Source organism: Arvicola amphibius, chromosome 5 (assembly GCF_903992535.2).
Source record: "Arvicola amphibius chromosome 5, mArvAmp1.2, whole genome shotgun sequence".
Lineage (NCBI taxonomy): Eukaryota > Metazoa > Chordata > Mammalia > Rodentia > Cricetidae > Arvicola > Arvicola amphibius.
In genome coordinates, this window is record NC_052051.1 from 12,506,387 (window position 1) to 12,530,741 (window position 24,355).

The window sequence follows — 24,355 nt, forward strand, 5'->3', positions numbered from 1 at the left end:
TCCACTGAACAGTGCCTGGGGAGTGTGGCCCTTACACACACACACATCCACTGAACAGTGCCTGGGGAGTGTGGCCCTTACACACACACACACACACACACACAAACATCCATTGAACAGTGCCTGGGGAGTGTGGCCCTTACACACACACACACACACACATCCACTGAACCATGCTGTAGGGAGTGTGGCCCTTCTTATGCAGCACTAATGCTGGAAGAAAGGGGAGGTATCTTTTTTTGTTGTTGTTCCTAAAAGTGAATACTCCAACATTCTGTATCCAGCCATAACTGCACACTGGCCAAAGGTGAGACCTGCCCCTGGCTTGGAAAAGCAAGTTCAGGATTAGTACAAAGAGGAGCCTAGAGCCCCCAACCCAGTCAAAACAATTTGTCTGAACTTTAGATAAACAGTAAAGATTTTTCTGTTTGTTTTTTTTTAAAATCTCCATGGGTGCCCTGTTATTTTTACTTATTAAACTTGACAACACTATCCATCAGGAAACTAGAAAAATCCCACCAGGGAAAGGAGGATTTGTAAGTACAGCCTGGGATTTCAGATATTATTCCGGAGCTTGGTTTCTTGGGTTTAGATCCTGATCCATTGCTTGTAACTGTCTGACCTTGGGCCAGTAACTTGGAACCGCTCTGTGTGTCTTGGTTCGATATCTATAAATGGATAGAATACCATGGAGGATTTTCAGGGTTACGTTTCCACCCAAGGCCAGCGCTGTTCCCCTGCAGGGTCAGTTCCCTCCAGCTCATCGGCTGCACTTTCTGCAGCTACTGGTGAGCTCTGTGGCGGCTCTTCGCCCTCCCCAGGCAGCCAGTGTCCCTCAGACCTCTGGTGGCTTCGGGACGGCAGAAATCGCGCAGACAGCACCACCTGGAGTCGAGTTTTCTCTTTACCAAGGGAGCCGGCCTCTCCTTTCTTTCCCACTCCCGGCCCATGCCTGGGCAACGCTTCTGCTTTCGCTTGAGCTCAAGTTAATTTCTCAGAGAGCTTCGGAGAGGCGTGGGAAGGTCTCGGGCGCGTGGGCAGTTCCTCCCGCGATCTAGCTCGGGAATCGGCCCGAGCCGGCGTCTCCAATGGCAAGTGTGTGCGTGTGTGTTTAGAGGCGAGCTTGGGCTTTCAGCAAAGGCAGCCGGGTGTTTGCAAACCAGGGCGAGCCCCTGTGAAAGCGGATAAAAGAAAACATTTATTAACGTGTCATTACGAGGGGCAGCGCCGGGCCGGGGCTGTCGTACGCCTCAGGGAATACTTGGCTCCTCGCGACTGGGTGGGAGGAGGACAAAAAAAAAAAAAAACAAAAAAAAAAAACGGAAAGAGGCTGGATTCTCTGCGCGCCAGCCCCGGGGCCTGATCCATGGCCCTCGCGACTTCGCGCGGGTGTCTGGTGGACTAAGAGATGCGCCCCCGGGCCGAGTGGCACACACGCGCGCACACACGCACGCGCGGTCCCGGCTCGCCGGCAGCTCGCTGCTCAGCTTACATCGGTTTCAACTCCGCGCCCAGGGCGAGCGGGAGCGGGTGCGGGTGAGTGCGCCAGGGGCCCACGAGGGTGCGCGCTCGGCGGCGGGAGCGCGGCCGGCCACCGGCTCGGCAGGCAGCAGGCCGGGAGCCGCCGGGACTTGGGGCCGGGGCGCAAGCGGGGCGACCGCGGAACCGGAGGTGAGGCGCGATGGCTGGGTCGCAGGGTCCCCGGCGGGGCGGGAGGCGTTCGGGTCCCGGGTCCTGGAGCACGCGGAGCCCGGGGCGGGCGGGGCGGAGCAGAAGCCGGGATGCAGCGGCGGCAGCCGGGGCAGCGGCAGCGCGGAGTCCCCTACGCCCCGCGGCCCGGCTGCGGCAGAGGCGCGGTGAGGCCGCGGGGGCCGCGCGGTGAGTGGGGCGCGGGACCGGGCCGGGGTCACGGATTCTAGGGCGAGCACGGCTCAGGTGAGCCCAGTGGGTCCCCGCTGCTTCGCTCCGGGAGGGTGGCACCCGGAGGCTTCGGCGCCGGCCAGCCACAGGGGGCTGACCGGTTTGACCCCGTTTGTGAGGCTGGGTGGCAGGAGGGAGGACTTCTCGCTGCGCTCCGGTGGTCCCCGGAGAAGGGCGCCTGGACCCGAGGGCTGCAGGAGCATGGCCGGGTTGACCCCTTGGGGTTTAGACCCAGAGGGCCAGCTAAAAGCCAGGTCACGTGCAGCTTGTCTGGGCAGGACCCAAGCAAGCAGGGACTTGGAACTCGCAGAGCCGAGGACAAATGAAATCGGAAAACTTCTCCCGCGCCAGGTCAGAACCCATCGCCCAGCAGACCAGCGTCCGCCGCGGGCTCCAGAAGCCCGAAGGGGACGCTGCAGCGGGGACTGCGACTTTATTTAGAGTAGTTCATTCATTCATTCGACAAGCATTTGTGGAGCTTTAAGCGTGCCAGGCACGGAGTGTTACCCCGGAAAGTGTGGATGGTAGTGTTAGTCCCTGCGAGGGCGGCTGGGCGAGGAGGCTCAAAGCGGGCAGATGGAGGGAGCCACCCGCGGACCGTAGGTCTGCTTTGTGGCTTCTGTCTGGCGGGGACCCTGAGAGCCTGTCTCCCCACACAGTAGGATGGTCTGCATAGAGCGCGACTGTGGTGACCCCTGCCTCTCCCCACTTCCTGAAAGTTCTGAGCGGCCCCACCCCTTCTGAATTGGCTCTCTTGCAGCCTGTTTTAATCACTTTTTGAGTTAAAAGTCAATATTTAATTAACCAAGTAATTACGTTCAGCTTACGTTTGATTCTAGATGTTTGCTGTGTCTATGGGGATGCCCGCCCTCTCCCCTCCATCTGTCCCTGCTCCTTTCCCACGGTGCACCCCCAGTCTACTCTGGAGGTGAGTGACAGAGAGCAGGTGACACTGGCTTTCCCTGGGGACACCCTGGATTCTCTCCCCCGCCCCCTCCAAATTGTTCATCTTGCAGTTTATGGGGACCATCACCAGGTCCAGCTCCTTGCCCGCAGGGGATCAAGTAAGATGCAACCACTGATTAAAAGGGGGTGGGAGCTCCCTGAAGACCCCTCCCCCCAAGATGCTCCACCCAGCCTGGCTAGTCCTCAGGAAAATCAAAACAACCTGTCTCTTCGCGGTTTGGTGTTGTAATCAGCAGTTGGTTGATGATGGTGTTTGTTGGGTTGGCCGATGGCATGCTGGACCCGCTGTCCTAGCCCTGCCTGAGAGGCAGTGTGGCTTTGGACTTTGTGTAACCCTCTTGAGGTTTTTTTTATTTGAATTTATGGCTTTTTTTTGAAACCTTAATAGCATGTTAGGTTTTCATAATTAAGGGTGGTGAGACAAGGCTGGCCCTGAGGGAGGAGCTAAGTACACCCATGTGCAGTTTCTGTGTGTACCCCTGTGTCCCCCTGGCCCACGCGGCTGCATCCAAGGACCCCATCCCGTGTGCAATTTCACACCGGATGTTCAACATGCCTTTTAACTGGGGAACTGAGTCTCTCCCCTGTGTCTGGCCTTGCTGGCTTCTGGCCCCTGGGTCAGCGGGAGATTATCACTCAGCCATTATCTAGTCTTAGACTCTGCCCTCTCTGAGGCCCTTCCTGCCTTTCTGACCAGTTCAAAGGAGTTTCCTCTTCACCTCAAAGATAGCAGCCAGGAAGTGTTGTAGGCCCTTAGACACGAGTCACGTGTCCACACGAGTCACGTGTCCACACGAAATACCGTGCTCAGTGGTACGTTCCTCAGGCTCCAGGTCCTCTGAACCACTAAGCCCTTGTCCTCTGGGGGCTTAGTTATCTTCTAAATGTAGGGGGCAAGAAAGACCTGACCAGTGAAACAGCAAAGCTCTGGAAGCTGGAAGCCCCTCCGAATCCTTTCCCTCCTCCGAGAATCTCATGTTTTGGGATGGAGGAGGGAGGTGTCCTGGTTTGCATTGTTGCTGTTGTTTTCCTCTGGTGGTTTTTTTGCCCTCTTTTCTTCCCCTTCACTGATCTAGATGCAAAGGTTCTCTCAAATGTGGCCAATGAAAAGCATGCTGAGGTTAGGATTTTTAGCTCTTCAAAAGCACATGGAACGAGGTAGGACACGGTGGGAGTGAGACCCTCTTGTGGCTGCTGGTGGAGTGGCCTCAGAGGGGGTCCCAGGCACTTGGTTTCAGGCTGGATTCTGTGTGTCAGTGGAAAGGAAAAAGTGAGCCTCTCCATGGTGACCTGCAGGCCAGGACAGTGGCTATGGCCAGCCCCAGGGACTGGCCTAGTGGGGACCCCGGCAGATGCCCATCATCCAGCAGGCTTCAAGGCGCTATCTAATTGGGAGATCATTAAGATCATTATAATTAATTGGCATCCTGATAAATGGCGTGATTGCCTAATTGGGGCGGTTGCTAGGGAACTAGACCTCACTTGGAGCCTAGAGGGGAAGAGGCAGTGGCTGGCTGCAGTTGGGCGCTGGGGTTACAGACCCTGCAGTTCATGGGCGGAAAGCCAGAACCGTTTCACCCATATCTGCCAGCAGCTGCCGAGTGCAATTGCAGATGAAATGTGGGCTCGGGGTGTTTTCTTCTAAGGGCTCCAATCAGGACCCTTTCTCTTCAAGCCATTGAAAGAGAGGCTCTGAAATCACTCAGAGGCAAAAGAAAAATGTCTGATGCCTCTCACGGGTCCCCAAATCCTAAGGCATCCCTGGCATCAGGTACTGCTGGATCGGGGCTCAGCAATTGCCATAGACGCCATTCTTCCGTCTCCGCTCTGCCCTCCACCTCTCTCTGTGCCTTCTTCAGCACTAGAGCTGCAGTCTCTGGCAGCCCCAGGCTGGGTGTTGAAGACAGCCAGTCTGTCTGGCCACCTGCCCAGCAATGGCATGGGGGCGTGTGACTCAATCGTTATATGCCTCTGTGTTCTTATTCAACAAGTGACGAGGGTAAGTCCTCACGCCCTTCCCTGAGTCTGTGGACCGGGGTGAGATCATCATAGCCGCGGTAGCTTCTGTCCCAGGCACACCTTGACTGTTATCACCCTGGAGATGCCCGGCAATGCCACTGAGTGGCTGCCCTCTCACCTCTGTGGTCACAGCCCAGTAGAAACAAGCCTCTTTGCAGCGACAGCCCCCTGGGCTCCCAGATGCCCTCCCATGAGATCATTGACCTGAGATAGTAAGTTACACATGCCTCAGAGCACAGTCTGGATGGGGGGGGTGGCTGCTGGGTCCCATAAACTGGGGGTCCTCTGGAAAAGCAAAGCTTGCCATTTGGGAAGCCAGGAGCCACCTGTATGGGCAGCCATGGCCAGAGGAGCCTGTCCGTCAGCATCCTGGCTGAGGTGAGAACCACAGGGACATCACCACCTTCGCTTTTCTGCTTGCGAACCAGAACCCAACTTAGCCACTTTGGTGGAGAAAGCTGCAGCCTGGCTTTGATCCAGGGCTTTCTGGGGGCTGAGTTTGCCTGGCCCTCCACTGTAAAAATCATCTTGAAGTGTTTGTTTAAAAAATGTAAAGTCCAGCAAAGCATCCTGCATATGTCCAAGCCGGCAAAAGGTTTGGAAGAGGGCCTTGTCATACGCGTGGGTGCTCCAGATGAGAACAGGAGTAGAGAGGTGTCAGAACGTACCCTTGCCTTGAGCATGACAACCTTCTGGGCGTTGTGCAGGCCCTATTACTGCAGGATCCCACTGCCACACAGGTCCCAGTACCTCATGGGTCTCAGTACCTCAGGGTCCCAGTACCTCGCCAGTCCCAGTATCTTATGGGTCCCAGTACCTCAGTGTCCAGGTACCTCGCGTGTCCCAGTACCTTACGAGTGCCAGCTGTCCCTAGTAAGCACCTGACAAGAGCCAGGTGCTACCTGAGGACCTAGCCCAGCAAGAGAGAACCCAGTCCTCCAGAGGGGAAGACCCCCAACGGCAAGCAGTGATCAAGGCCGTTCATAACAGGCTCCAAAACACAGCAGTGAAATCCAAGGCAGTTTCACGAGTGTGGAGCACAGAGAGGAAACTTCAGGCAGGTGGTCCAGAGAGGCCTCCCTGCAGAGGAGACCCTCTCAGCCATGGCCTGAAGTGTAGGAAGAGACTGGCCTCGGAAGAGCTGAGGAGAGAGCATTTGAGGGGGCAAAAGCAGCCTGTGCAAAGGCCCTGAGGTGGAGAGGACACAGATGCCCAGCAGAGTAGGGAGCCATGAGTGAGCTGTGGAGGGGAGGACAGAAGTATGACATTCAGACTTTATTTTAAATGACATGAAAAACCATAGAAGATTTTCAGAAAGCCTATCTGTGTTTCAAAAAACTTTGGCTAACACTTTGGCTTGATGCTGAGGTGGTGCAAGGCCCAGGACCATCAATAGCTGTGGGAAACCGAAAGTGGCCACAGGACAGAATCCCAGGGATGGTTTGGGTTGGTGCAGTGGAGAGAGACTTGGTGTGGAGCCCCAGGGCTGGAGTGGGTCCAGAGTCCCGAATGGGGAAGAGCCATTGATTGTCTTACCACCCAGGGAACATGCAGCAGTTGGTGGAGACAAATTTGAGGGCCACAAATATGACATCTGGGGATGGAAACCACTGGTGCTTCAAAGCATCTTCCCCTGCTCGGGAAGGCCCCACCCAAAGAGTGGCCACAGTGTTGAGTATGGTGACCTAGTGCGGTGGCCAGCTGGCCTGGGACAGGGTGGTTCCTAAGCAGTGTGAGGAAGACCAGGAGGGAAGGCTAAGGAGGACTGAGCCAGCTGGCTGTCCAGGTCCGTGCTCACACCTCAAGTCTTGAATGTGTGAGTCTGTAGTCTGCTGAGGTTGATGACCTGGATTCGGGCACCATTGTGCTTTCTGGTTAGTTTAAGCTGTGCCGTTAGACTCTCTGACAAGGGAGAACTCACGTTTCATTCCCTGGTGTGGTCCCCTGTCCCCCAGAGCATGTCACACACCTATTTGATGAATATTTTCAGACACTCCACTGGCTCCCCTTTGACATTCCTGGGAGTGTTAGAAAGCGCTGGCTGAGCGTCCCAGGATGGATTCCTCACTGCTGAGTGATTGGTAGAGGCCTTCTGGGAATTGCCTGGGGCGGTGGGGCATCTCCACCATGGCAGATGGCACCGTGCCTCCTGAGGAGAGTGGCTATCGGCCCAGCCTTCCAAGCCTCCTCTGCTGCCACGCCTAGCACTTTGCTAGATTCTCATAAACCGTTGTTTTACGTTCCCAGTCTCTAGGGGATTGCAGAGCACGCATGGGCTCAGTGATGGGGGCCCCAGATTCATAGCTGCATGTTATGAAAAAGTGTGGCTCCCAGCTTTACACACAGGGGCCCCCTGGAGACAGCCCTCCATTCTAGCCCAGACTGGAATCCTTAAGCTAAGCATGTCTGTGAGGCCAGGGGGTAGGGGAGGCCGAGGCCATCCGCTGGGGACCTCAAGCAGGGACATAAGTTGTGTTTGGCCAGGTGGATGCCAGATGTGTCTGGGAAGTGTGTTGCTGACAGCTCTTCTTGTTGGCTCATGGCCAGAACTCCAGCAGAAGTCTGACCCCACCTCGGTAGTCAGAGAGGCGGGGATCTGAGCATACAGCCCAGGGAAGTTAGGAGGAATCTGTGCTTGGTGAAGACTGCCTAGCGCCACTCTGGAGACCGTGCTGTCTGCACACTTCTGAAGGACAGCCACTAAGCTGGCTGTTTCGAAGAACAGGGAAGCCGACCAAGATCGTTACGATAGCTCAGCGTCTAATCATTTGGACGTGGCTCGTGATGCTTGACTTAGAGTAAAATGGAATGCCTGGCTTAGCGTTCTGGGCAGTTGAAGTTTCTATTTCTCACATAACAAAAAGTTCCAAATAGGGGAGAGTTTGAGTCTTGTCTTTTGATAACATCTTCAAAAATCCCAAGATTCTGCTGTCCCTCTCTCCTTAGTATGCCCTCTACCTTCTGGTCTCTTGGTTTCAGTGTGGCTGCCACAGCTCCTATCATCCAATCTCCCTTCAAAGCAGGGAGGGATAGAGGACAGACTTCCCTCTATCTCTTATTTTCTAAAGAACAAAATCCTTCTGAATACACCCTGCAGCAGGCTTTGCTCTTTGTCTTGGAGGCCCCTTTCTGGGTGTTCTACTGGATTCTAAACCAAACACCGGGAAGGATAAATGGGATTTTGTTGATGGCCTTAGCTCAATGCTTCCAAACAAACAGATCAAACACCTCTGGTTTTAGCCAGTGCTTTGAGGGTAGGGTGACCTGGAAGGAATTCGCAGATAATGTTATCTACATAGTCATCGGTGAAATACCCTGATTGGAAGTGAAAGGGAAAACAAAGGCAGCTTGGCTTATAATTAAACACAGTGGACACACTGCGGCCCAGCATCTGGGCGGGACACCTAGGCAGGGCTGGTACAGGTGCCCACCACTGAGGGGATGGGCACCTCCCAGCAGCCAGTGCAGGTGGGTGTTTAGCCAATATGGCCATGAACATTTTTCTGGCAGCCGAGGAGACGTTGGTGGGTAAAGTGCATGCCGGGGAAAGCTTAAGGACTTGAACTCGGATCCCTAGCACCTGTGTTAGGAGGAAGGCGTGGCTGCAGCGCCTGTAACTCTGGCACGGGGAGGCAGAATCAGGGGGCATCTGTGAGGCTCGCTGGCCAACTAGTCTAGCCGAATTATTGAGCTCCAGGTTCCATGAGAGGTCCTGTCTCAAAAAGAAGAGAGCTGATGTCGGTCTCTGGTGGTCGCGCTCACAAACATAGACACACACATAGCCTCATGCCCATAAGACAATGCAGTTTTACAAAAGGGTGGACAGTTGGTCAGATTTCCCAAGTGAAACAGGTTTTGGTCTTTCCTTGGTTTATTTGGGCGTAGGGTAAAAAGCACGCAAAAGCGATCGTGTTGTGGGCCAGCAGTCATGTTTTTCTTTTCTGGTCTTTTCCTTTCTTTCTTTTCTTTCTTTTTTTATTTTTTTGAGACAGGGTTTCTCTGTGTGTTGACAGATGTTTCTGTCCTGCCTGGTTCCCACAGTCGTTAAGGTCTACATTAATTATAAACCGATTGGCTTATTAGCTCAGGCTTCTTATTAACTCTTATAATTTAAATTAGCCCATAATTCTTGTCTGTGTCTGCCACGTGGCTTAGTACCTTTTTCAGCGAGGCAGTCACATCTTGCTTGCTCTGTGTCTGGCTTTCTCTGTCTCTGGTTCACGACTGCAGACTGACTTTTCCTCTTCCCAGAATTCTCCAGTTCTCATTGTCCCGCCTATACTTCCTGCCTGGCTACTGGTCAGTCAGCATTTTAGTAAAACTAATACAAGTGACAGGGTCCAGACCATTGTCCCACAGCACTCCTCACCTTTTTTAAACAAGAACTCTGAATCTAATATCCTTTGTTTAGCTTTTCTCCTGACTATTAACCATAACAACTTGTAACCAACATTCTAAACAAAGGAAATATCCATAGTCCATTTTTTGGGAATGTGGGCATAGTTTTCCAGGTTACTTCTTGGTGATTGGGGGCGCTGAAAATCTTATGGGGATCTAAAGAAAATTTAGAATTATAATCAAGTCGTGACTGGAGTATCCTGTGAGGCTTGATCATCTAAGGCAGCATCTTGAATCTGTTCTGGATGTAGAACTCAGGCCATCTGTTCCTACCAGAGATTTCTCAGGTGGTTTTCCTTGCTCAAACCTGATTTTTCTTAACTCAGAATGAATCCACAGCCGCTCATTTCCTGTGGAAACAAAAGCAAAACCTCTTCTCCAAAGTAACATACCTTTTGACTTTTGAAGTTAAGGTATTTTCAAAATACTTATCTTGGATTAATTCAGCAGCATTTATAAACAAATATCTTTCAGCAACTGTTGCTCCTTCCTCAGCATTCAAACAATTCAAAGAGAACATAATAGCATACAGTATCCAGATACTCTGTATATTTTCCATCTTTTAAAACTTTGTTTCTTTTATCTTTATTTTTAATTTTTGGCTTCTTGAGACAGCGTTTCTCTGTGTATCTTTGTCCTGAAACTCACTCTGTAGACAAGGCTGTCCTTGAACTCACAGAGATCTGCCTGCTTCTGCCTCCCAAGTGTTGAGATTAAAGGTATGTGTCACCACACCCAACTACTCTCTTTTTTCTTTTTTATTTTAAGGACTTTATCCTTTTTTTTTTCTTTCCCAAGCCTACATATATTTTTAAACACACTGTAAATTGTTTAGAGACTTTTTTTGTCTGAAACTATCTTTACTGTATCTCTCTTTTTCTGGGTCTCCAGTTGTCACGCTCACAAACATAGACACACACATAACCACATACCCATAAGACAATGTAGTTTTATAAAATGGTGAACAGTTGGCCAAATTTCCCAAGTGAAACAGATATTGGTCTTTCCTTGGTTTATTTGGGTGTAGGGTGAAAAGCACGCAGAAGCCATCGTGTTGTGGGCCAGCAGTCATGTTTTTCTTTTCTGGTCTTTTTTCTTTCTTTCTTTCTTTCTTTCCTTCTTTCTTTCTTTCTTTCTTTCCTTTTCTTTATTTTTAGTATTTTTTTTTTTGAGTCAGGGTTTCTCTGTGTAACAACCCTAGCTGTCCTGGAACTCACTCTGTAGACCAGGCTAACCTTTAACTCACAGAGGTCTTTAACCTCCCGAGTGCTGGGATTGAAGGTATGTGCCACCACCGCCTGGCACCAGTGACATTTTCATCTGCAACGTTATCTGGCAGAAGTTAGGAAATTATACTGGAGCTTGGTCTCTTGGCGCATGCTTGTAGTCACAGCACTCTAGGGGCCGAGGCAGGAGGATCATACAGACGGAGTTCGAGGCCAGTATGGGATCCATGAGCTTCTGTCCCTCCAAATCAAAACACCCTCCCCCTAAAGTTATGTTGGAAATTAATGGTTTGTTGGGTGTGTGCTTTAAACAGCCCAATAGTCCTACACCTCTTTAGCACTCCGGTCATTGATGACTCAGATGTCCTCACACATTCCTGGGGTGCCCCCTTGGGCAAGGAGAGCCCCCCTGTGAAAATGGGCTTACAACAGTGCTGATTTGGAAGGGGTCTTTGCACCAAAGGCTTCTACCCCAAAGATGCCTGTAGCTCCTCTTCTCACACTACCCTACTGTGACACTCAGCAGCACAGTCAGCAAGACCAATCCAGCCTTTGCTAAACTGGGCCACATGTTCTATAGTTGGTCTTGAGATCATTAGCTCCTGCCCAGGTTGAGCTGGACCCGGGCAGAAGAGACATCCCAAGTGGCCATAGTGTCTGTCAATGATAGACACAGCTCTAATCAAAATACCTTGCCCAGCTTGGCCTCTCAAGAGCTGGATGCAAATGGACAAGTCACTCTGCCTCACTGAGTCTGTTGCCTCCCCTGGAAACTGAAATAGTCATAGCAGCCTGCTCCCCAAGTAGCTGTGGGGACCTAGATCAATGTCTGGGCACTATGGCCTGGGAACAGAAAAGCTGCCTTCTAGTGGTCACTGCCTATTCCTGCTCCTATCTGAGAATCCTTCCTCAGCTTTGGAGCAGGGTTGGCTGTGTCCTTGGGGCACTGTCTCTAGAGAAGGCCATTTGCCTCCCTGTGACAGGTGATCACAGTTTAGTGGGTTCAGCAAGAAAGGCAACTGTCAGGTGTGTTGCTTTTGTTTATGCTGCATTTGTTTAACTCTGTGAAGCTGTGATTCTCTGCCTGTCTCGACCACCTGATGCTCTAATAAAGATCTGAACAGCTAATAGCAAGGCAGAAGAAAGAATAGGCAGGGCTGGCAGGCAGAGAGACTATATAGGAGGAGAAAACTGGGAGAAGGGATTCTGGAGTAGTAGCCCCAGAAGAAGGAAGACATCAGGGACCAGCCACCCAGCTACACAGCAATCCACAGAGTAAGATTTAAAGAAGTAAGGGAACGGGAAAAACACAGAGGCCAAAGAGTAGATGGGATAATATAAGTTAAGAAAAGCAGGCAAGAAACAAGCCAAGCTAAGGCCAGATGGGTATAACTAAGAAGAAGGCTTCATGTGTGATTCATCTGGGAGCTGGGCAGCCTCCCAAAAGAGTCTAAAGAGCATAACATCATCTTACAACAGGAATCATCGGCTTACTCTTCTGCTATGCTATGTCTGCTCTGGGCCCCATGGACACCAGCCCAGGGAAAGAAGCCAAACTCAGGTCCTGGAGCCTGTCCTGAGAACCCAGGATGGCACCTGTCACTGTGAGCCCCAAGCAGAAAGATGGTTGGGCAAGGGAGATCCACACCGTCTCCAGAGGACTTGGAATCTCCCAGTGCCCTGGCCACACCCTGATGGTTAAGCAAGCGCTGTTGGAGCTGGGCGGAGGGGGGGGGGGGAATCACAGTCTAGGTCTCAAAGTGCTTAGCAGCTGCCCAGGGAATGCCAGTGTTCTGCACCATTGAGAACCACAAAGGCAGGAGAGAAGGCGCAGGTGTGCTGCCTTCTGCCAGGTCCTAAAGGGGCTCCTGGAGGTGGCATCTCTCCTGAAGTGACCTGTATCAGGGCCTGCCATTCCTGTAATAAAACCCAGGCTCAGTTCACCGTGCCCTGTCTGCCTCTGCCCCATTTACCTGAACTCTTGAAGCTTATTGCCTGCCTCCCCGTATCCCCATACACTGGCTACCTCACTATTCTCAGAGGCTGGAAGCTTTCTTCAACCCCAGGACCTTGACACTTGCTGTCCCCACTCTCTGACCCACTTTTCCTCCATAACTTCCCTGCTGGCTCCTTTGGTCTCAGCTGTGGCGTCTCCTCTGGAATTTGTTCTTTGTTTCCTCTCCGCTTGCTAAAATGTAAGCCCTGAGTAGCTAGGACTTGTCTTCTTAGAGGCCCAGGCTGCAGGTGCCCAGGAAGGAGGTCTGTGGATCGAGACAGGGAATGGAATGCAGCCTTTGTCCTTGCTGCAAGGTGACTGCTCCTGGCCTGGAAGTCCAAACCTGTTTGTCCCTGGCCGAGAACAAGCTTGAGGTGGAACTGGTTGGACTCATACATGCCCGCCCGTGACTAGTGGAGGAGGGGTCATCTCCCTGGTGAGGGTCAGCAGGTCCCGCACAAGAGCTGGACACTCTTGGGCCACTGGGAAGTGAAAGTTCGCCTTTGAGGCAGGTACTGGGACCATCGGGGCTGAGCCGGTCTCATCACCTCTGCTCCTAGTATCTAAGCCCATTCCAGGATGACCTCTGAACTCTGGCTGAGCCCCTGTGGACCCAGGATGTTTTGGGCTAGAGCACCACCATCTGCTTCATGCATGAGGGGCCTGTGCCTGCAGACCCAACGTACAGGAGGACTGGGAGTTCAGGGCCCCGGCTAAAAAACAAGAAAGCGGGGAGGGCATCCCAGGCTGCCTACCAGGGCCTGAGTTTGGTTCGTGGAAGCTTTGGCTGTTGTTTTCTTCATCCATGTGTCCCTTTGAACCTTCTGGAAAATCAGTTAATAGATTGTTGTGGGGTGGGGGTGGGGAATGACAGGGCCTTGCTATGTAGCCCAGGCTGACCAAGAATTCACAATCCTGCCTCTGTCCACCTCCCAAGTGCTAGAATTACATGCATATTTTAAAAGTGAGTTTTCCGTTTCTTCTGAAACTTGATGGCTGGGATGTAGGGGGGGCCACCTGAGTGCCTCTTGGGGACTTAGCCTGAGGCAATGACTTGAGTCCATCTGCCTCTGTTCTTGTCGTCTGGTTGGTTTTCCCAGTGGAGCAGGCCTCGGTTCGGTTCTCACACCCATGAGAAACAAAGCCTGAGAGGGGGGTGGAGAGTAGTGGCCCCACGTCAGGCCCACTCCTCCCAGCTACAAGGCCCACACAGATGTTTGCACCCTGCTGTGACACACTTCAAGGGACTGTACACCCCAAGTGTGTTTGTCGTGATATTAAAATTTTACACCTAGCAGGTAGCTCACATCTGTCATCCTGGCACTCAGGATTCGGAAGCCGTAGGATCAGGAGGAGTTCAAGGTCACCCTTGGCTATATATCAAGCTCAAAACTTAGCTTGGGCAACGTGAGACCTACTTTCAAAAGTAAAGAAATAAGTTAATTAAATTAAATCTGCCCTCCACTTATTGCTTGACACTTAGTCATCCCACAAATCTTTAGAAGCAGGAAGTCAATCATCTCTCTTTAGTAAGGGGGACACTGAGGCACTCTGTGGACAGCTGCTGCGTGGGTAGTTCACTGAGCTTGGTCGTCTTTCCACCTCCATTGCTGGGCTTCAAAATGTTTGGTGAACGTGATGGCAGTTCCCCTGTGTTCTGGGGTGCTGTGGGTTGCCAGTGTCTGCTTTGAATAACCCCAGCCTGGAAGTCCAAACTGGGCTATGCCTAGCTGACCCACACCTAGTGCTAGTCACAGGCATGCGTCCCCCAGCCATGGTAAATCCCACGTGTCTACGTGGGCAGCCTCATGACGTGGTGTTCTCTGCATAGTCTGGCTTCAGGGTGCAGAAATGTGAGCTGTGAAGTCTTAAGCCTTACACTGGTCCTGTATCGTATTGGCATCTTTCACTAGGTCAGAGCAGGGAGTGGAGACTGCACAAGGGTGTGGCCGCTGGGCAGAGGCTACCAGCATAACAGCTCACCCGCCCCAGTGCTTGCCTCAGAAACAGATTCATCTGGAGGGTGCTGGAAGTCTCAGGGGTTCACGGGAGAGCTGGGCTTAGGAGAGGACAGGACACGGTCTGGAAATCTCTGGGGGACTCTGAGCAGGAGCTGCTAGCCTTCTAGAGAGACTTTAGGGGTACCTCTCACCTGTGTGGGGGGACAGAGAGGCCTTGTCCTGAGCACTATCTGGGAGGCCTGAGCTCAGTCTCATTGGCTGGCCCTGGTCACATGGTCACCCTTGGTAGAATATATCCTCTAGAGAAAATTGGGGTACTGTTTTCCAAAGAAGGAGGGGGAGTGGATGCTTCTTGGAGAGGAGAAATGTGAGTCTGTGTGGCTTTTGCCTACGTGCTGCAGCTCCATCCCAAAGGATGGGTTTTTTTAAAGGCCAAGTTCTTTTAAAATCCCGTGGCAACTTTTCTTGTTCTCGGGACCTGTACTGAGGTACTGATGGGGTCTGGAAGGTCCTCTCTATAGGGCAAAGTCAACTCCTGACATCCTGCTGCATCTCAGTGTCCTTGTCTGGAAAATAAAAATGACTGTCGAGAGTTCTTCCAGCACCCTGGATGTCGGACACGCCCCAGTCCCAGCCTTGTTTGGATCTGACATGCTCACCTGCCTTTCTTCCAACCCCAGAGTGGGCCTACTTGCGGACACCCCAGTTGATGACTCACAATCCATGAGCCCCAGCTCACAGGACCCACAGCCTCCGCCCTAACGGCTTCCTCTCAGATATCCATTAGTCTGCGAGGCACACGAGGTAGGAAGCAGGGCCCACATACTCTATCCATCCCATTGCTAGCTGGTTATCTGGTCAGAAGGACTTCAGGCGGCTGCCCCACTTGTGTGTTCCAGCCTCTGGAGTGACCAGAAGCATTGACCTGTTTATATTGGCTCGGGATGGAGTGCTCAACCAGGCGTCAGGCAGAAGTAGGAGAAATGACAGGGCTATTTATCCCGGCAGTCAGAATGCCCCTCTGCTCCTGGATGGTCTTCCTAAAGACCACAGCAGCATCCTTAGCCAGAAATCGCTGTGCTGTGTGTAGGGCATGCACGGGGCAGGGCAAGTGTGGGGCTGAGAGATGGAGCGAGAGGCTGGGACGGGCAGTCCCACTGAACACCAGCCCGCAATTAGGCGTGAATAACGACTCTGTTCTTGGGCTTTATTGCTTTTGGCTCGGGGCCTTTTTCAGAAATAACTGTAACTCCTGCCAAGGAAGCTTTTGTCCTCAGCTGAGAGGAAAGAACAAAGAACAGAGGTGGGAATGTCCTATCTGATTCCAGTTCCCCGAAACACCCAGGAAGGACAGCAGGCGTGGCTGCCACAGGCACGGGCTAGGGTACAGCTGTGTCCACTCTCAGCTGGGCCGGCCACTCTCCTGCATGCTTCTGACATGCACGTTTTTGTGCTTAATCCAGTCACGGGGCCTTTGCCTTTATTAGCATTCTTGTGTTTAGTGTGGGTGGGGGATTGGGTACCACAGCTTGTGTGCAGAGGTCAGGTGGCAACTTTGTGGCGTCTGTTGCATCTCTTGCCTTCCTGTGGGTTCCAGGATCAGAACCCAGGTTGACCAGCTGTTGTAGTAAGTATCTTTGCCACTGAGCCATCCCACCAGCTCTTTCATGTTGTCCTCACCGGAACACCAGTGTCTGGAGCCAGCCCAGCCTCTGTCATCCTCCCCAGAACGCCAGTGTCTGGAGCCAGCCCAGCCTCTGTCATCCTCCCCAGAACGCCTGTGTCTGGAGCTAGCCCAGCCCTGTAGCCCCAGCAGCACCCACCCACACTGTGACTGACACTTAAGTCAGTGCTTAGGAAAGAACCGATGGCCTCGAAGGTTCACTCACAGTTAGGGGCTGGAGAGATGACTCTCAGCCGAGCTGCAGAGGGGACTCTTTGTGTGTGGGTTTAGAATGGACTGGCTTCTCCCTGTGCCCGGTCTCCTAAATCTAGGTCCTTTGTCTTTTTTAAAACATTTAATTTTAAGTTATATGTCTGTGGACAGGGGTTGTGAATGCAGTACCTGCAGAGGCCTGAGGCAGAAGAACCCTCACTAGCTGCTCAGTGTGGATGCTGGGAACCGAACTCAGGTCCTCCAGAAGAGTAGTGTGTGCTCTAAACCGCGGAGTCATCTCTCCAGCCCCTAGATCTTTCATTCCAGTCTCCACGTTGTTCCTGGGGGATCTGTGCCCATGTCCCCAACTATAGACAAAGGCCACCGAAGACAGGTGTCTTTTTCCAAAAATAATATCTAGACTTCTTGCAAGGCAGACCCTCCCAAGTTTGCCTCCCCAGGTCACATCCCACCCTGTGAGAGGGTGTCTGAGCGTCTTGTCTCTTACAAATGAGAGGGAGTTTAAATCAAAGCCATGCAACAAAATTAATGTTTTCTTCAACTTTAGGTATGAAAATAGTTCTATCTTTCCAGGATGTCATCAGGAAGGTGGGTTGGGAGAGCCTAGCAGGACAGCCTGTCATCTACCTGGGGCAGAGGCGGGCAGGTCACTGCCAGGTCTACATAAGGAATTTCAGGCCAGACAGGACCACACAGTGAGATCTCTCTCCCTCTGAGAAACAGAAACAAGGTCTGGGGATGCAGCCCGGTTGATCGAGTCCTGTCTAGCATGCACAGAGCTCTGGGGTCCGTCCCCTGCACTGCATACACGGGGTGTGGTGTGTATGCCTGTAATCCTGGCACTCAGGAGGTGGCAACAGGATGGTCAGGAGTTCAAAGTTACCTTTGGCTACTTGGTGAGTTCGAGTGAGACTTTACCCTTAAAAATATCAAGTAAACAGATTGTCAGGGTAACTCACACCTGATGTCAGCCCTTCCTGCCCTCTGGACTCTGGCATCGTGGCTTTCTGTCTCCTGGGGAGAAAAGAAGAGAGAGCTGGGGATATTCGATCACCCAGACTTCCTGAGGCATGGGACAAACTTATACCCCAATAGACAGGCAGCTCTCACTTAACAGTAGGGCAGAGACACTGAGGTATGGCCTGCGGGCCCTTATGCTCTGTGTTTTTTGAGAAGGGCCTGGAACCCCCTGTGTTCATCTATACTGCGATCTCTAGACTCTTCCATGGAAAGGAAAGGTTTGTGTCCTCTGACCTCAGATCAGGCCACCTACATTGCACACATCAAGGGAATGAATGGCAGGATTACAGAGCCGTGGAGGGAACAGGCAGTGAGATACCAGCTTTGGAGCCCTCTCTTGATCCACCCAAAATCCTCCAGGCCAAACACAGGCCACACGCAGCCTTGCTCAGCGGCCAGCACATAGCTCAGGCACAGTTCTGGAGCCTTGCCAGCCATGAGCACCAGCAGAGCAGAGAGCGGCCATTCTCCACTAGTCTCCCAAAACGAGTTTGACTAAGCATCGGGAGGAAGCTGACCTTACAAAAAGAAGAGCTCATAGCTGAAACGGGGGAGGGATCTATTGACTCTGAAAGACCTAGATATCAGCCTTCTCCCTTCAGGCTTAGCTGGAACCAGGCTTCTAAGGTCACTGAGTTGATATCACTTCCCAGAACTGGCCTCTTCCTGTGGTGGCTTCCTTCTCCATTCTGCAGGAGGCAAGAGGGTGACAGGATCCCTCTGTTTCTATAGAATGGTATATACTCAGTAGGCCAGACAGAGTGTTACATTCTGATTAGGGAATTGCTAAGGCAGGGGGATTGAAAAGCTCTGCTTGGATCAGGTCTGGATCTCATGGTCTAACCTTAGACCTCTGTGACTGGGCCTGAGCATTAGAAACCAAATGCAGGAAGGAAAGGATGCTGAAGTGAAAACTGGGAGCTGTTGCCGGGGGCCCGAAGCCAGCAGATGAGGCTTGCCAGCATCAACTGGGCACTTGCTGTATGCGGATCTACTTTTGAAGGCTGTTAGCCATTCTTCCTTCCTCTCAGCTCTGCGTCGTGAATGCTCTTGTTTCTCCCACTCCATAGATAAAGGTACTGAGGCTGTAAGAAATGACACACCTCCTGGCATCCAGTGGGCAGCAGAGCTGGTTCAAAGCCGGGCAGCCAGTTCCTGATCACAGTTCACTCCCCTCAGGGTGCTCCCTGCTGCCTCCTCCCACCCGTGTAAACTTCCCTGTTCGCCGACCATCCTCTCCCTGCTCGGTGGGAGCAGAGATTGGGGTACAGTTGTTTTTACTGGGCAGGAAATAGTTCTGGCATAGAGCCAATATGCAGGTGTATGAGTCCTGGAGTCCCACAGCCTGTCGGCCATCTGCTTCTTTGGCATGCAGACAGTCTGGTCACTCTGTTCCCCGAGACTTTGCACATGTTGCTTCTAGCCTCTCTGAGTGCCAGCTGGGACCGTGGCCTCGACACCATTCCCATCCTGTGTGTTGCTCTTTACACACACGCATGCATGAGCATACACACACACACACACACACACACCTGGAGATGCCAGCTCATCAGAATGCCGGTGCCGTGAGGACAACTGCTGTTCATAGAACCAAGAACTGTGCCTGGCGCACAGGCCTTCCTGAATGTTCCATTGCCTCGATGGCTTTGTGTTTGGCCGTCACCCTGCTGGAGCTTCTGGCCCCTTTGTCCTGTTTTCTTCGTTACTGAGCTACCTGTCCATACACTGAGCCTTGCCTGGAGACCCGACCTCCACCCCTCAGAAGGGTCCTTTTGTAAAACCCTGTCCTGTTTGAAGGCCAGTTTGGTTCTGTTGTTTCCAGCTGGAATCCCAGAAGGCAGCTGGTGCCAAGACCCTAGACGTAAGAAGGGGACGTGGGAAACTGTCCCAAACTCCAGCAGTTCCCTCAGAGACCAGAGAGCGCTGGAAGGAACCTGCACCCAGGAAGCAAGGAGATGCCAGGGTCAGGGACAGCTTGTACTCCAGCTAGGCTACTCCCTGACCACATGTTCCTCATTCTTTCCCCTCTGTCTGAGGCCACACCCTTTACCACTTCTTCCTACTCTTGCTGTGCCCCAAGGCTTCTCTGACCTTTTCTACCTATTGAGTATCTCAAACTTGACTCTTGCCCCCTCCTCCAGGCAGCCTTCCCTTACTGCCCCACAAGCAGTTTCCCTGTGTTCTTCCTGTTCACTAAACATCAATCCTGGGTATTGTTTGTGGGGGGTCATAGGAGTGGGGCCTGGGGTCATGATATCTGAGCGCACAGCTTACCTCTCTCATATGAGAAAAAGACAACTGTGGGCAGAGCTGTGGCTCTCAACAGAACCACGGGGCTTAGGGGATCCCCAAAATACATCACACACACACACACACAATACACATACACACCATTCAGAGCAGGGTCTCTGCGGGCCCCCAGTATCTCATTGGTCAGACATGTGGCACCTGACCACCTCAGTGGGTCAAGTGGCCCTCCCTGCAGCAGCAGCACTGAGCCACGGAGGCCTCTGGGCACAGTGGAGGGCTTGTTACCAGGAGGCAGGTGGGAGGACATTCTCTGCTAAGTCCAGGAAATAACTTGAGCACCTGCTGGTGTTGGGGACTATGACACAGATCTGGGCCTTCAGGGAGGGGACGTTCTGTAGGGAGATCGGCAGGTAGAATGGCTGGTGTGCTTCAACTTCAGTATGCAGAGGTGGAATGTGAGCAAAGACCAGGGGGAAAGAGGGACGGGGCTGGGGAGATATCTGAGTGAACAGCCAGTGCAAAGATCCTGGGGTGGAGACGGGCCAGGCATGTACAGAGGCCGTATGGATGGAGCCACGTGTAGGAGTGGGAAATGATGGATGGAAAGGGCCGGGCCAAAGGTCAGATTGTGTAGGGTCTTGGTGGCCTCTGGGGACTTTAGGGTTTTACCCTGGGTGGGGTAGAGCACTGGAAGAGTTTTTCAGTAAGAATAGGCTCTGGGTTTTGTTCAGTGGCGTTCTGACCGCTGTGTGAGCAAAGCAAGGGCAGAAGGAGTGGAACCCACTAAGAGGTTGCTTCACTGTCTTGGTGGGACTCTCCTGCTACTGAACACTTCATATCCAGGAGGTCCCCAGTATGTGGCAGGGCTCTGCTCATGGTTTCTAGGTGTCTCTGCTTTTCTTTCTTCTACCTCCCAGGGGAGTGTCTTCCCAGACTGGTCCCTCCTCCGCTCTGACCTTTCATCCCGCCCTGTCAACTACATGCGTGTCTCCTTCCTTCTTGTGGGACTTGGAGACCCACAGAAGAAAACAGCCCACCCATGCTTTTCTAGGTGCCTTTAATGAGACCTGGGAATTCCCCAAAGCTGTCCTCTGTGGGCCAGGGACCTGCCACCACACCAAGATCTGTTCCCACGTAGAGTGGTGCATGGTTCTGGAAGTATCACGGTATCTCCACGCTCTTGGGACCTTAGGTGTCTCCAGAGATAGTTAGCTAGGCTGGGGCTCCTTTGCCAAGGACCAGCAAGAAGACCCAGGGAGAAGAGAAAGGGCTGGGCAGACTTAGAAGGAGTTGATGGGCAAGATGGCGTGCGCAGTGACAGGACGCTCTGTGCCAGAACGGGACTCAGAGGCGATCTGTGCCGCTGCTTTGCGTCCCCTTACCAAGAAAGGGGAGACAGACTCTTGTGTCATTGTTAATTGATTTCTTCTATGTCCAGAGAGCTGGCACAGAGCCAGGAGAAGCCATCGGGGTGGAGGTAGTGGGGGGATTCATCAAAAATCGACCCACAGATGGCTCGGCTGGTAGATAATTAGCCCCTCTCATGCCACAGCTCTGGGTTGCGGAACTGCAGACTCCATCCGGAGGGAGGAAGGGCTCCTTGAGACCAGCATGCAGAGCCAGAGCTGGGCCTGCAGCCCAGCAGAGGACATCTGCCTCCACCCCCACTACACTGATAGCTTTAAAAGGCCCTGAGGGGGGTGCCTGCCCACCCTTTGGGCAGGGGATACTACGCTTGGGAGCCTCTTAGGAAGCCGCTTATAAACCTGCTTCCAGAGGGTTCCGTCAAACTGATCAAATCCAGCCTGGGTTTGAACCCTTGTCTGTCCGGAACCTGCAGTCTGGGGAAAGTGATTTTAGCATGCTGTGTTTTCCTTTTCTCATCCACAGCGTAGGTATGATGTCACTGGGCAGTCCTGCATGTTAGATGGCCTGGCAGCTGGGAAGCTCTCAGAGTGGGGCTGCCCCAGGCATTATGAGCTGGGAGTCTCAGGAGTGTTTGCTCATGTGAGTCCTGGTTGGCCAGCTGCCACTGGAGGCCCTGTAGGGCAACTTGTGGGGATTCTCTCAGAGCTGTCTCACTTCCTGGTGACCAGGTAGCTGTAGAAGCATGTGGGTATATTTCTGGAACTCTTGTTCACCCACAAGTCTGTGCTTCTGGATAGACCCAGCCCTTTGGAAGGCCGACCCTGATTGGGAGTAGTTCAAGAGCCAGCACCATGAGGAGGAGCCCTCTCTGTTCATGTGCGGCCTCCTGTTCCCTCCAGACTGAGTGACCATGTGGGTTGGCTTCATCCGGCACCAGCTGGCATCCTCACTCAGGAGAACAGAGTGTCTGAGAGGGGCCCTGGTGGGGAAAGCTTTCATTAGCTCCGTGTGAGCCACTCCTCAGGGAAGGGATGGCTGCTTCCAATCACACTTGGCGAAAGAGTTTTCCATTCCAGAAGTGTGCGTTTGTTTATTGATTTATTGTGGTGATGGAAACTGTGGCTCCAACAGGAGTCAAGCTTGCGATCCTCCTGCCTCAGCCTCCTCCTGAGTGCTGGGATGACAGGCACATGCTGCATCACTTGTCCTGTATTATGAGTTTGTTGTTTGAAGATGTCATGGACAGTTTCCGGCTTCTCTAGTATGTGCACACCCTGGGCTTGATCCCCGGCACAGTAGAGACCACAGTGATACACCCCTATAATCCAGCACTCAGAGAGTGGAGTCGGGAACTTCAGGAGTTCAGGTCACTTTCGGCTACCTGACACATTCAAGGCCATTCTGAGATCCTTTCTCCAAAACAACAGAAAACCTGCAGTTGGTTAGCAAGAACTAGTTGGAGGATGACAGGAACGGGGAATGTGGCATTGGATGGAAGAAGTTGCGGGTGGGGGAGGTGACAGCTTTGGGATAAGGAGAGGCACCAGGCAGTCAGGAGGGCAAGGTTCAGATGTCTTCTGCTGTCCTCTCTGGATGCCCGTGGGGACAATGAGTCTGTCTTCTTGAATGTCATGGGAAGAGGAGAGCCCATGTCCCCGGGGTCACGGAAAGGACTGAGAAACCCATGCAGGAAGGTGACCACTGCCCAGAGATGGCTCACACTGCAGTGCGAAAGCTCTGCTTCTGCCTCTGGGTGACCTGTTTCATCCCTCACTCCAAGATATCTGATAGGGAAACTGAGGCACAGCAATGTTAAGTGACTAGACAAGAAACTCAAAGGTCTGTGCTCTTAACTATCACTCAGGGTAGCTCAGAGAGGCCACTGCATTGGCTCTTTCTGGTGGCAGATGAGGGTTGTAGTATGGCAGGGAGCCGAGGTAGCCAGTGTCTACCCTCTTGGGTGCCACCCTCAGTGACCATGCCAGACTTCGCTTCATTCTGTGTCCTCAGTGGCCTGGTGCCATGACTCTCTCCCCAGCTCTCTGTGGAGCTTGTTTTGCAGGCCAGCCCGGGACTTGGGGTAGGCAGTGGGAGCCACTCAGTCCTGTCCTCCCCCTCCCCGCCCAGGGGAAAGGCAAATGCTCAAGGAGACATTGTCCCTGTCAGCCTATCGGTGACACCTGGGTTGGAACCAGGTACTCAGAGCACAGTGGGAGAGATGACCACAGTCAAGAGGTCAGGAGGGCTCCACCAGCAGCAAGGAGAGTCTCTAGGGCTCTCAGCAGGGAGGTCCATAGCTACCCTGGACCAAGAGACAAGAGGAGGGAGTACCCCATGGGCCCCCAGCAGAACTGTGGTCACTGATGGAGGGATACTGCCCTGTGTGTGGGAGGCAGTGGCAGGGGGGGCAGAAGGAGGAAGAAAATCTAAGTCCAGCTGGCCCTTACAGAGGTGGAAGCAGGCATGACTCCTTAGGAAGAAGTGGGAAGGGTGAACAATGCCCACCCAGGCCCTCCCTGGGATCTCTCTAGTGATAGCACCATCCAGAGAACCAGCATGGTGGGTTTCTCCCTGGGGGCCCTCGGAAGTATCTGGAGAAGCCTGTGGGTGCCCTAGGCCTCTGAGATGAGGCTGTGGCATGGCCCTCTAGAGTCTGGCAGACCCCACTCTGCAGAATTCAGAGTTTCTTGGAATCTCCACTCCTCTGGTTAACTATTTCTTTGCACCAGCACTGCCCAAGGTACAGGGGACCCAGGTGTAACCAACGAAAGTCCCATCTCTCTCCTCGTGGGGGATGCAGGGGTGGAATGTGTGTGGATCACAGGAAGTAAGCTCATTTCAAGGTGTGGTGATTGATTGAGGGACATCAAGCAGGTGATAAAATAGCGCTGAGGTGGGGGGGGCTGTTGTCTGAGGAGGTGGCATTAGTTAGTGCCTAGACTTGGCGGAACAGAATGAGCTGGCCAGACGAAGACAAAGCTCTTACCGTGATTACAAAAGGCCAGGATCAAAAAGTCAGGGGGTAGAAATGACCCCATCTTGTCCAGCAACAGAAGGAAGCCAGTGGGGATGGAGAGGTGAGTGAGAGTTGGCGCTCAAAGGAGGACATTTGAGACTGAGACCAGCCAGGGCCTTGAGCCGGCACAACCAGGAGCAGGTACCCCATCCCCCACTTTTGCCCTACATCTGAGTTGCACACAGGGCCCTGCTGAGTCAGGGGATCTACTTGCCATTTTAGGAAGTTCCCTCCGGCAGCCCTGAAGCCTAGAACACCCCTGGGCACTCTTACAGCCCTAGGGCGGGTGTGATGGTGGCAACAGCATAACCCTGTGGG

At 52.8% G+C, this 24,355-nt stretch overlaps 1 protein-coding gene across 1 annotated transcript in view; it reads left to right on the forward strand.

Moving 5' to 3' along the window:
- The first annotated feature begins 921 nt into the window (after nt 1–921).
- Nucleotides 922–24,355, forward strand: part of Sulf2 (sulfatase 2) — an 82,104-nt gene continuing 58,670 nt past the window's right edge. Inside the window, 1 exon segment of the mRNA XM_042055091.1 lies at nt 922–1,091. The gene's annotated coding sequence lies outside the window, so the exon portion shown is untranslated.